This window comes from Lonchura striata, chromosome 1 (assembly GCF_046129695.1).
Source record: "Lonchura striata isolate bLonStr1 chromosome 1, bLonStr1.mat, whole genome shotgun sequence".
Classification (NCBI taxonomy): Eukaryota; Metazoa; Chordata; class Aves; order Passeriformes; family Estrildidae; genus Lonchura; species Lonchura striata.
The window spans coordinates 31824131-31834551 of NC_134603.1; positions in this window are offsets into that span (position 1 = coordinate 31824131).

Genomic DNA, 10421 nt, shown 5'->3' on the forward strand with positions numbered 1-10421 from the left:
CGTCTGCCAGTGGGAAGCTACGGGAGCGGCAGGACCGAAAGCTCCCGCCACTGCCAGGGAGACATCTGTTTCCCATTAGCTAGCCTATAGCTGGAATTCTTTAAGCGCAGAATGGTCCAGCCACTCACACAGCAGAGCGAAGGGCATAACACTGAGGCCATGACGAAAGCGAGCAGAGAAGCAGCAGCAGCCAGCAATTGTGTACTGGGGGCAGCTTATGGGAGCTACTCAATGTCAGGCTGACCCCCCACCAGGGCTGGGCGACCTGGGTCAGCCCGTGAAATGAGGCCCTTAAAAGTGCCACTAAACTGAACTGCTTTGTGACATCATAAAGGAGCTAGGAGAGAGAAACACAACGGGTTTGATATTACACCAACACTTAGGAGTGCTCAAAAGTTTCGGTAGCTCTGTTAGAGAAGCAATATGGGATTTAAGTATTAAGGAAGTGCAGTCCAGTAGTTGGAGCGCAGGGCTGGAAGCCAACACTCACGCTCTCCTTTTGGCTCTGCTGCTCACTTGCTGTGTGGCCTAACCCAAACCATTTAATCTCTGTGTGCAATCTCTACAACAGTATAATAGTCTTCTACAGACATGTAAGGATCAAATGACTAGTGCTTGATAGTGTACTTTGTGATGAAAGGTGTTAAGTGGAAAGTATCATAATTAGTTACATTACTGTATGTATGCCCAGCCTGTACAAAACTGCTGCTTAAACTGCAGGTATTCCTTTGCATGATTGTACAAGAAACTTGAAGACATAATTTGTCCTTGCAAGACTAGATGTTGGATGATTAGTTTAATTCAATTTTCTTTCTTCTGAAATGAAGTTCATATTTGTTCGTGTTAAAGTCAGGAATTGTCTTCCCATTGTTTGAATACAATAAGAATTCTCAGCTCCTTTGAATTGCCGCAGGTCCTTTGATTTCATCTGAGCTTCAATAAGTTATCAGAGGGAAGACACCAGCTTAACATGTCAGGAAGTTCAGGGTGTAGATTTTACTAGTTAGTCACATTTTAGAGTGGTATAATTATTTCCTCATACCTCATGGCAGTACTTGAAGGCTCTTAGGATACAGGGCACTAATCAGAACAGCAAGGATATACAAGCAAATGTGAAATAGCCACAGCTTTCACATCTGTAAAACTGAGCTGTACTTCCCTACAAACAGACCAGCTTATGAGGAAATTCTTTTATCTCTCTTACCATCTAATTAATTGTTTCCATGTCAACAAGCAGTCAGTGCAACCAGTCACCTAAATGTTTTTAAAAAAAAATTATTATGAGCAATGCTGATAAGCATTATTGCAAAAAGTTATTGTCAATGTGAAAGGCCTTAAAGCATGAGAGTATCTCAACCCAAGTTTGTTGTACTGGTCAGTTGTCAAGAAGGAATTGCAAATAGTGAAAGCATGAGAGCAATTCTCAGGCTTGACAAGTAAGATAGCAAAGACAATCACACACACATGTGCATTCAGTTTTCTTCTGGAAGAGTCAATCACCAGATACGCAATGAAATTTAGCAACCAAGACCAATGAAGCCACACTAAAATTCTCATGATGGTCTATGCCAAGGAGTGGAATGTCTAAAATGAAGAGGAATGAAGAAAAAACACATCAAAGACATCTGAAAGGAGAAAAATAAGAATTGGATGGACCTCTCTGCAACATACACAAAAGGAAAAATTTCCTGAGTCTTTAGACATCTCCAAAAAGACAAAGCAAACAATCAGACCTGTGATAAAATACCATTATGGGCCAGAGACAGAGCATTAGTGAGACTTTGAATGAATCAAAATATCTGTAAACCTAATTAAGAACAGAATGTGCCAGCTGAAATGGCCACAAAATGGTTACTGAGCAGTCTGGAAAATAATAAAGGGCAATAATTCTTGTACTTAATGTCGGCAAATGTTACCAGTGAGAAAAGTTATATAATCAAGACTGAGAAAGAATGTTGAAGAAACTAAGAAAGAAAAATAACTCAGTTTATCTTCTGAAAGACTCAGTTATAGTAAATGGACTAGATTTCAAGGTTTCACTAGAAAATATTTACATTTTCACAGAGCAAGTGTTCATGCATAGGAAAAAAAGGAGAAATGTCAATATAGCGTATTGGCATAAGATCTAGATTTTGTCTGGGCCGTAAGCCTATGACATAGTCTTGAGTGTACAAAGACATGGGTTGGAAATAACAGGATACAAATTTATTAAATGTAGCATCTTTACCTTCACAGCACAATAAAAGTGATGACTCACAATAGTCAGAAGAAGAAGAACCATATAGTTTTCCTTTCATTAAGACTATAAATCCTGAATTTCTGAGTAATGGGTGATTACCCATTGCTCAACAAAGTGGGATGAACTTCATCATGTTGAGTGACATTTATTTTAGTAAATGAATTAAGAATTTATAAAAGCTGAATTATTGTCATTTAAGAATAACACATTTACAGCAAAATAATTTTATGCTGATTGCTAATATTAGGCAGTTAAGCTTGAAATATTTATTGCAATGTATTTTACTTCTGAATAACTTGACAATACCTGTCTAGGATTTGAGAGTCTTTTGATATTATATCTGTAGTGGCAGACAATAATTCATAGAGTTGAAGTCTAAAATGCAGGGGTTTTTTTTTCCTGTCCTTTATGTCCAAGCACGGTAAAGTTTAAAAAACTCACATATTCATATTTCTCAAATCATATCAGACACATAACCTGGAAGGTTGCTTGAACAACTATAAACATCATTGATTGTGCTGACTATATCTTAATTACACGGGAGGTTTAAGCACTCAGATTTTTTATATATATATATATATATATATATATATATATATATATATATATATATATATACAGTACTTTTAGTGGCTTTATCTTCAACAGAATCTTATCCAGTATTTCAAACTGTACCAAAGATAAAAGCTTCAAACAAGGAAGATAGAATGAGTATGATATGGACAGTCATATTCTCAGCATTATACGTTTTTTCCAAATGAGGTAAAATAAAACTTTCACCAAACACAAACATTATTTTCCTTAATATACTGTGTATCCAATGGCACAGGATTGGGTGGCAACAATAACACAACTGCATATGGAAGACTCATGAAAATATTTCACAGAAATGTTAGGGTTGGAAGGGACCTCTGGAGATCATCTAGTCCATCCCCCCTGACAAGGCAGGGTCACCTAGAGCAGGTGGCACAGGACCAGTCCAGATGGGCTTCAAATGTCTCCAGAAAGGGACACTCCATGACCTCCCCAGGCAGCCTATTCCAGTGCCCTGCCACAGTCAGTGTAATGAAATTCTTCCTCATGCCGAGGTGGAACTTCTTGTGTTTTACTTCATGGCCGTTACTCCTTTTGTCACTGGACATCACTGAAAAGAGTCTGACACTACCCTGAGAGGGTCAGCGTCTGACCTTCTTGATACTCACTTTTGTCATATTTATATGCATTAATGGGGTCCCCTCTCAGTCTCCTTTTCTGGACTAAACAGGCCCAGCTTTCACAGTCTCTCCTCATAAGAAAGATGCTCCCAGTTTGCTCAGGTTTGTCTGTTGTTACTGGAAGTATATCAATAGCCTAGAAAAGAATTAGTAGAAAATGAGGAACAATTATTTATAATGAGAGGAAATGCTAATTACATGTTATCAAGAACTCTGCTCCGCCAAGAAATTCCTGCCGAGTAGAGTGGATGCTAAAGAGCTGTTGCCAGTCATAATATAACATTTCTTAGAAATGAGGTAACTAGCACATTTCTTGGCACTGATAAAATTAGTGTTCTTCTTACTGACACATCAGCAGAAACCACTGGTCACAGAGAAAGGAAGCAAAGGGTTAAGAATTTACTAGGCTAAGTGTACCTGTCATTTCAAGCATATAGTTTCCAGAGTTTCCTTTGGTTATTGTATCACATTTCACTACTCTGGGCATCACTTAAGAATCTCACCATAACCAGCATAATGCAAACAGATGAATGCATCAGTACTTAATTTTTTAGGATAGATAAATTATAAAACAAAATCTCGCTAAGCATCAGAGTAGTGTCTTCAGAACTTGTCTTGTGTGATCATCATAATCAAATGTAAGCTTTTTTTTTTTTGTTCTCTCATTGCTCTTTGATGATGTAGTGTCTTTATATGGTGTTTTAAGCATCTCTATAATTGAAAATGGAGTTGAAAAATCCACTTTATACCAATACCAAAAAAAGCAACATTTCTCACTCCAAGTGCAGAAGTTCGTGTTTCATTTCTCCTGGACTGAAGCATCCTCTTTAGAACTTGGAAAAGTACTGAAATGAAAAAGAGAATAATATTTTAGTGGGTGTTCAACATTTGTCATCTGCCAATTAGGTTCTTACTCTAGCATTATGTCACTTTCAACTCTTCTAATTTTTTCTATATAAAGCAAAGATACATAGTGACTTGGCACTCATTTTGGAGAATGGGTGTGTATATTTTGCGGTATTTCTCCTGAACTTTAGAGTATTCATTTTAGGAGCAAAGGATCAGAGAATCATTTAGATTGGAAAAGACCTCTAAGATCATCAAATCCAACTGCTAAACCAGCACTGGCAAGTCCACCACTAAGCCAGATCTGTAAGTGCCGTATCTACATGTCTTTTAAACATCTCCAGTGGCCTGTTCCAAAGTTTGACAAACCTTTCAGTGAAAAAAAAATTCCTAATAGCCAATGTAAATTAAATAACATATTAGACAGTCATCAGTAAAGGTATTAGACAGAACTGACCCCAGTACTGAACCATGGAAACATTGGTTATGACCAGACACCAACTGAATATAACTTCATTCACCAGTACTTTCTTGTCTAGACTAGTACTTTCTAGTCCCAGCCATCCAGCCAGTTTTTTTACCCATTCAAGCCATGAGCCACCAATTTCTCCAGGACAATGCTGTGGGAAATGGTGTCAAAACCTTTCCTGATATCTAAATAGACAACAATAACTTCCAGTTAGCTAGGACGTCCACAGTCAGCAAGGACTGCTGGTAAATTATGGAAAGTGACTCAGAGTACACTTTCCCCAACTGCCTCAGCACCTTTGGGTGGATCCCATCTGGCCCCATAGACTTGTGTCTAAGTGTTGTAGCAGTTCACTGACCATTTTTCCTTGGTTTATGGAGGCTTCATTCTGCTCCTCATTTCTGTCTCCCAGCTCAGGGGACTGGGTGCCCCAAAAACTACTGCAATGCTATTAAAGACTGAGGCAAAAAAGGTCTTACAAGGGGAATTTCCTTAGCCCTCCTTTTGTTGCTTTGTATTTATAGAAATATTTTTATTGTCTTTTATGACACTAGCCAGATTAAGTTCTACCTGAGTTTTAGCCCTTCTAATTTTCTCTCTGTTTAACCTCACAATGTCCTTTCAGTCCTCCTGAGTTGCCAGCCCCTTCTTTTGAAGGTCACAACCTCTCCTTATTTTCCTGAGTTCCAGCCAAAGCTGTCTGTCCAGTAAGGCCGGTCGTCTTCCCTGCTATCTCATCACTTCTCACATGAGGATGGCCTGTTTCTGTATTTTGTTGAAGAATGTCCAGTTTTCCTAGACTCCTTAGCTTCAGGACTGCCTCACGAGGGACTCTGCCAACAAGTCTGCTAAACAGGCCAAAGTCTGCCTTGTGGAAGTCCTAGGTGGCAGGGCTCTATTTCTCTGATATTTGAAAATTCTCATTTCATGACTGCTATACCCAAGACAGCCTCTGACCACAACACCACCCACCAATCCTTCTCTGCTCAAAAGCAACAGGTCCAGTGGGGACCCTTTCCTTCTTGACTCCCTCACCAGCTGTGTTAGGAACATACGGTACATATATTCCAAGAATCTGGAAAGCTGTTCACCTTCTTCCTTCATACTCAGATCCTGTGAGCTAAACAAACTTCTAAATTATGTTTGACCTGAATGTGCCAAAATGAATTTTTGCTTAAAGAAAATAAATTTTAAATTGAAAAAGTTTCTAAATATTCATAGAATATAGAGTTTAGTGACCAGTTCATTTTATTCAAAGCAGAAAATGTGACATCAGTTTCTGGATCAGTTGCTGGTGTTCGTTGTGACTCTGGGCCATGTAGTTTATTGCTTACAACTTCAAGCAAGGGTCTAAATCTGTGCCTTTAAATGCCCTCTGTGTCTTTTTCTATCTCATCTATTTGCACTAAACAGATAACATTTTTAGGCCTGGAGTAGAATAAAGTACTGCCTGAATATTGCAATTTTTTTTTCTTGTGAGAGGTCTACTTACATATCTATTTTTCACTTCCACAACATTTTTATTTTTATGTTGCTAACTTGCTCAGTATTTTGTTGTCACACAATCTGACACAAGTCTCCCACAGACCACTGTCTAAAGAAATGGAGGAACAGTTTCTTATAACATGAAAGTTGAAGTGGTGAGTAATTAAATGCCTAGTAGCTAATAAGCTAAATAATTAAATGCAGTAAAAATTCCTCAGAAATACAGCAGAAAAGTTGAGCATGAATTTTGATATCTTCATAGGGATGAATAAATTAATTTTTAAAAAAATATAAGCAGAAGATATTTTCATTTTTATATATGTACTCTTGGGCCAGAGGTATGAGAAGCATTTATTATTCCAGAAAAGTGAAATGGCATGAAGCAGCTATCAGCCTGTACTAAAGATATTTTAGGAAAACAGAACTCCTAAAAACTCTTTTAAAATATATCAGTTTCTTACAAAAACTTAAAGAGAGGATGAAACTTTCCAAGCATTTACAACAGATTTGAAACTCTTGAGTTAAATATGTAATTTTGAGGTTTTATGGAATCCCTAATTCAAGACTGAATTGTAGTAAGAATCAGAGACCCAAAATGGAGAATGGGATTCTAGGAGAATGTGACTTTAACATAAACAAGAATTGTTCAAATATGCAAAACTGAAGCTAAGAGACATGATAGTTTGCAGAGTAGTTTCCAGGTTCTTCTTCTGTATCTTCTGAGACCTTCTTCTAACATCTTTGGGGAGGTGTAGACAGTCTTCTACAAACTTTAGAGCAACTGTTGCTGGGAAAGGGTAGCTGTTCCACATTTTTTCTTCTACCAAATCTATCAACTGCTAAATACTTATTCAGCAGTTTACACTAAAACGTGTAAACCTTTTATCTTGGCTGCCTTCTGATTTGGGAATGTCAAGCAGCTGCATATTGGAGACATGAGGCTTTGTCCCCGGCACGGCTCTGGAGGGAGCCTAAAGGCTGACCCCGTGGGACACCACGTCCTCACTTGCAGCAGCCGTGCGTTTGTGAGGAGCCAGGCTGCCGCATTAAGGAGATGTGGAACAAACATCCGGAATGCAGCATCTGGGAAGATGACAGAGACTCAGCAGAGAGGCTGAAACCCCAACTGCACAGAAGGTGGGGGAGCCCTATGGTTTTCAATTAGAAGTGAAGAAGCCAGAGAAGTTTGGAAACATTTGTAGACAGGTGGAGAAATACACCAGTGAGATTTCAGCAAGGAGAGATGCCAAATCCTTCAACTGGGAAGAAACCTTTGATACAAGCTGGGCCTACTAGGACGCTGGCAAGGAGCAGCTCTGTAGAAAAGGACCTGAGGCCTTGGTAGACCAAATGAATATAAGCTAGCAGCATGTCCTCACATCAAAGGCTGACAGCTTCCTGGGATGTATTAGCAGAAGCAATTATTCACTTTTACTTGACAGTTTTTAGGCCACATCTAGAACACTGTAGTACATCCAGTTTCCTCAGACATACCCTACCCAATAAAAGAAAGACACCAGTAAGATGGAGTGACTTCAACAGAGGACCATCAAGATGATCAGAGGCTGGAACATTTGTCCTGAGAAGAGGATAAGAATAGGCCTTATTCAGCCTGAAGCATACATGAATTTGAGGAAGACCTGAGACCTGTCTGGCAGAAGATATGTGGAGTGAATTGAGCAGATGGAGCTAGGATCTTCAGAAGTGCTCTGCAGAAGAACAAAAGAAAATGGATATAAATTGAAACAAGAAGTTCAGCCATAATAAACCTTTCTTTTATGTGGGCAGAACAGCAACAAAACAGGTTGCCCAGGGAGTTTGGATGATTTGTGTTCTTGGAAACTTATAAGACCCAACTGGCCAAATCCCCAAGCAGCCTGCTCTGAGCTTAGAGCTGACCATGTTTTGAGACTTCCAACCTCAGTGATTCTATGATAGCAGGGCAAAGCTACATCAAGTTCTTGGAAGAAGAACAAGACAATACCACTACAGTATTGACAAAGATACGCTAAGAATTTGTAAGGCATAATCTCACAGGAATATGCAAGTCAAAAGGTGACAAAAGGTGACAGTTTCAAAGAGACAAAAAAAATGAAGCAGGAAACAGCTCTTGTTCTCAAGAAACAAAGGCTCCATGTAGTATGAAAGCAAGTACAGGCCTAAACTGTGTCCTGCTGTTGAACAGGCATTTTGTTTAAGATAAGTCTAGACTGCAGTTGTAAAGAAATAAGATAAGAACTACTCTAAACATGAAGACAGCTTTTGCTCTACCAGACAGAACCAAATGCAGCGGCAACCAATGTCATTTGGTCTGTATTTGTTGAGAATTATTGCAAAGATAGTTGCCTCTTGAGACTGGAACAACCATTTGATGTGTTTATAAGTGAAATGCACAGGCACAGGTCATCTCTATAGGTGAACTGCAGCAAAAAAAAAAAGCTTAAAAATATCCCAAAATACTAGAACGCAGTTAAACTTTATGGAGAAAGATGATTCCTACTTACTGAATGTAAAGGCAAATCAAAATCTTAGAAAAGCAAGATTTATAATTGTTTCAGAAGATTTACATGAAAGTTTTATAATAAAACCCAAGGAGATAGGGACAAAAAGTATGATTAAAGGCAAGAAATATTAATTAAAGTTAGCAAGTGAGAAGCAAAAATGACAGATGGCATAGAAGAAACTCTACAAAAACGTCAGTGCCAAACCTTTGTATCAACTCAGAAAAATTCACCATGAGGAAATACTTGTTTAAGCAAATGATAAACAAAAAAAGGTGAATCAGTATGGAAGGATAATTTCTCAAAAGATTTTTCTCTTTCATGATATACAGACATAGGACAAGAACTTAGCTTTTGTATTCAGTAACTACCGATAAGATCCAGATCCTTCCTTCTTCATTTTCCATGTCCATGGAGCTACTCTTGCCACACTAATATATTGGCATCATTCAGTTTCTGAGCTGACTTAAAGTGCAGTCTTCCAGCAGTGGAACAAGCTTACCCTCAGAAAGGGAGAGCAAAGTCCCTGACCCTACCCTGTCCTTTAAGAAAAACATTCATTGCTATTGAACTGTTACTGACACTCACCATTAGTGTTTGTTTTGCTAAGAGAAGGTCAAAGATACTGACTTTGTCTGACTTTGAACTTCATCTCAACCCTATGACACTAGAACCCAGGGGAAAGATCCCTCTATCTACAGAAGGCTTCTTCCCATTTTAGGAAGAACGCGTTAACTCTCTTTGTACTTAGGTCAAGTTACTCTGATTTCTGACATGCTTTCATGTTTTGGTTCCCAAAACCTTTGAAGAGCCTTCTATGCTGTGCTTTCAGGGCTATGCTTCATATGGTAAAATTATTTGCTCACAATGTGTTATAGTTTAGTTTTGTTCATAGGCAAAGGAGTCAAGTGACATTAAAAAGCATTGATTTGAACTACTCTACATTTAAAACATCACTCCCATTTACTAGTTGTCTGTGAGAAAATAGAGAGTATTTATCCATGTATAATTATATTCTGTGAAGTTGCTATCTAAGGGACTTTTTATAGAGGAAAAAGCAATTCTACATGTTTGACTCCTGTGTCTCTCATTTCACCTGGTGTGCTTGAAACAAAGATAGTGAGAAATGTGAACACTTACTTTTACAGAATACTCTGTGCCCTGTGATAAAGAGCAGATTAATGTAAACTGGGTATTTTTTTCTTCACTCTTCCTCATTCCAAGGAGAGTTTAGAAATCAAAAAATTTTTTTTATTTTTTTGTCCAGTTCTGAGGTGCTGTTGTCCACGGTTTAGTCATTCTTACAGAAGGATAAGATAAGCAATCATAGGCCTTTCACATGAGGAACCCCCCTGTGGAGATGTGTGACAGATAGCTGTCTGCAGCTGGTGCTACAGGTATTTTGCCCCCTTCTTTTCATCTACTTCCCATGTTTCAACAGCAATTGTGATGTGAAAAATATAACAATATTTAGCATGGTGTCAGATTTGCATCAGAAGAAATGAGACTCCTATTTTCCTTTTGCTGCTTATGGTTAAATATTGTCTTCTAGGAAGTGCTATTATAAGAATTTCAGACAAGTCTAATCCTAATGACTTGAAGACAAAGAGAAAGCCACTGGCATCAGATGAATCTTTTTATATTGATTACTTTTGCCTCACAAAAGT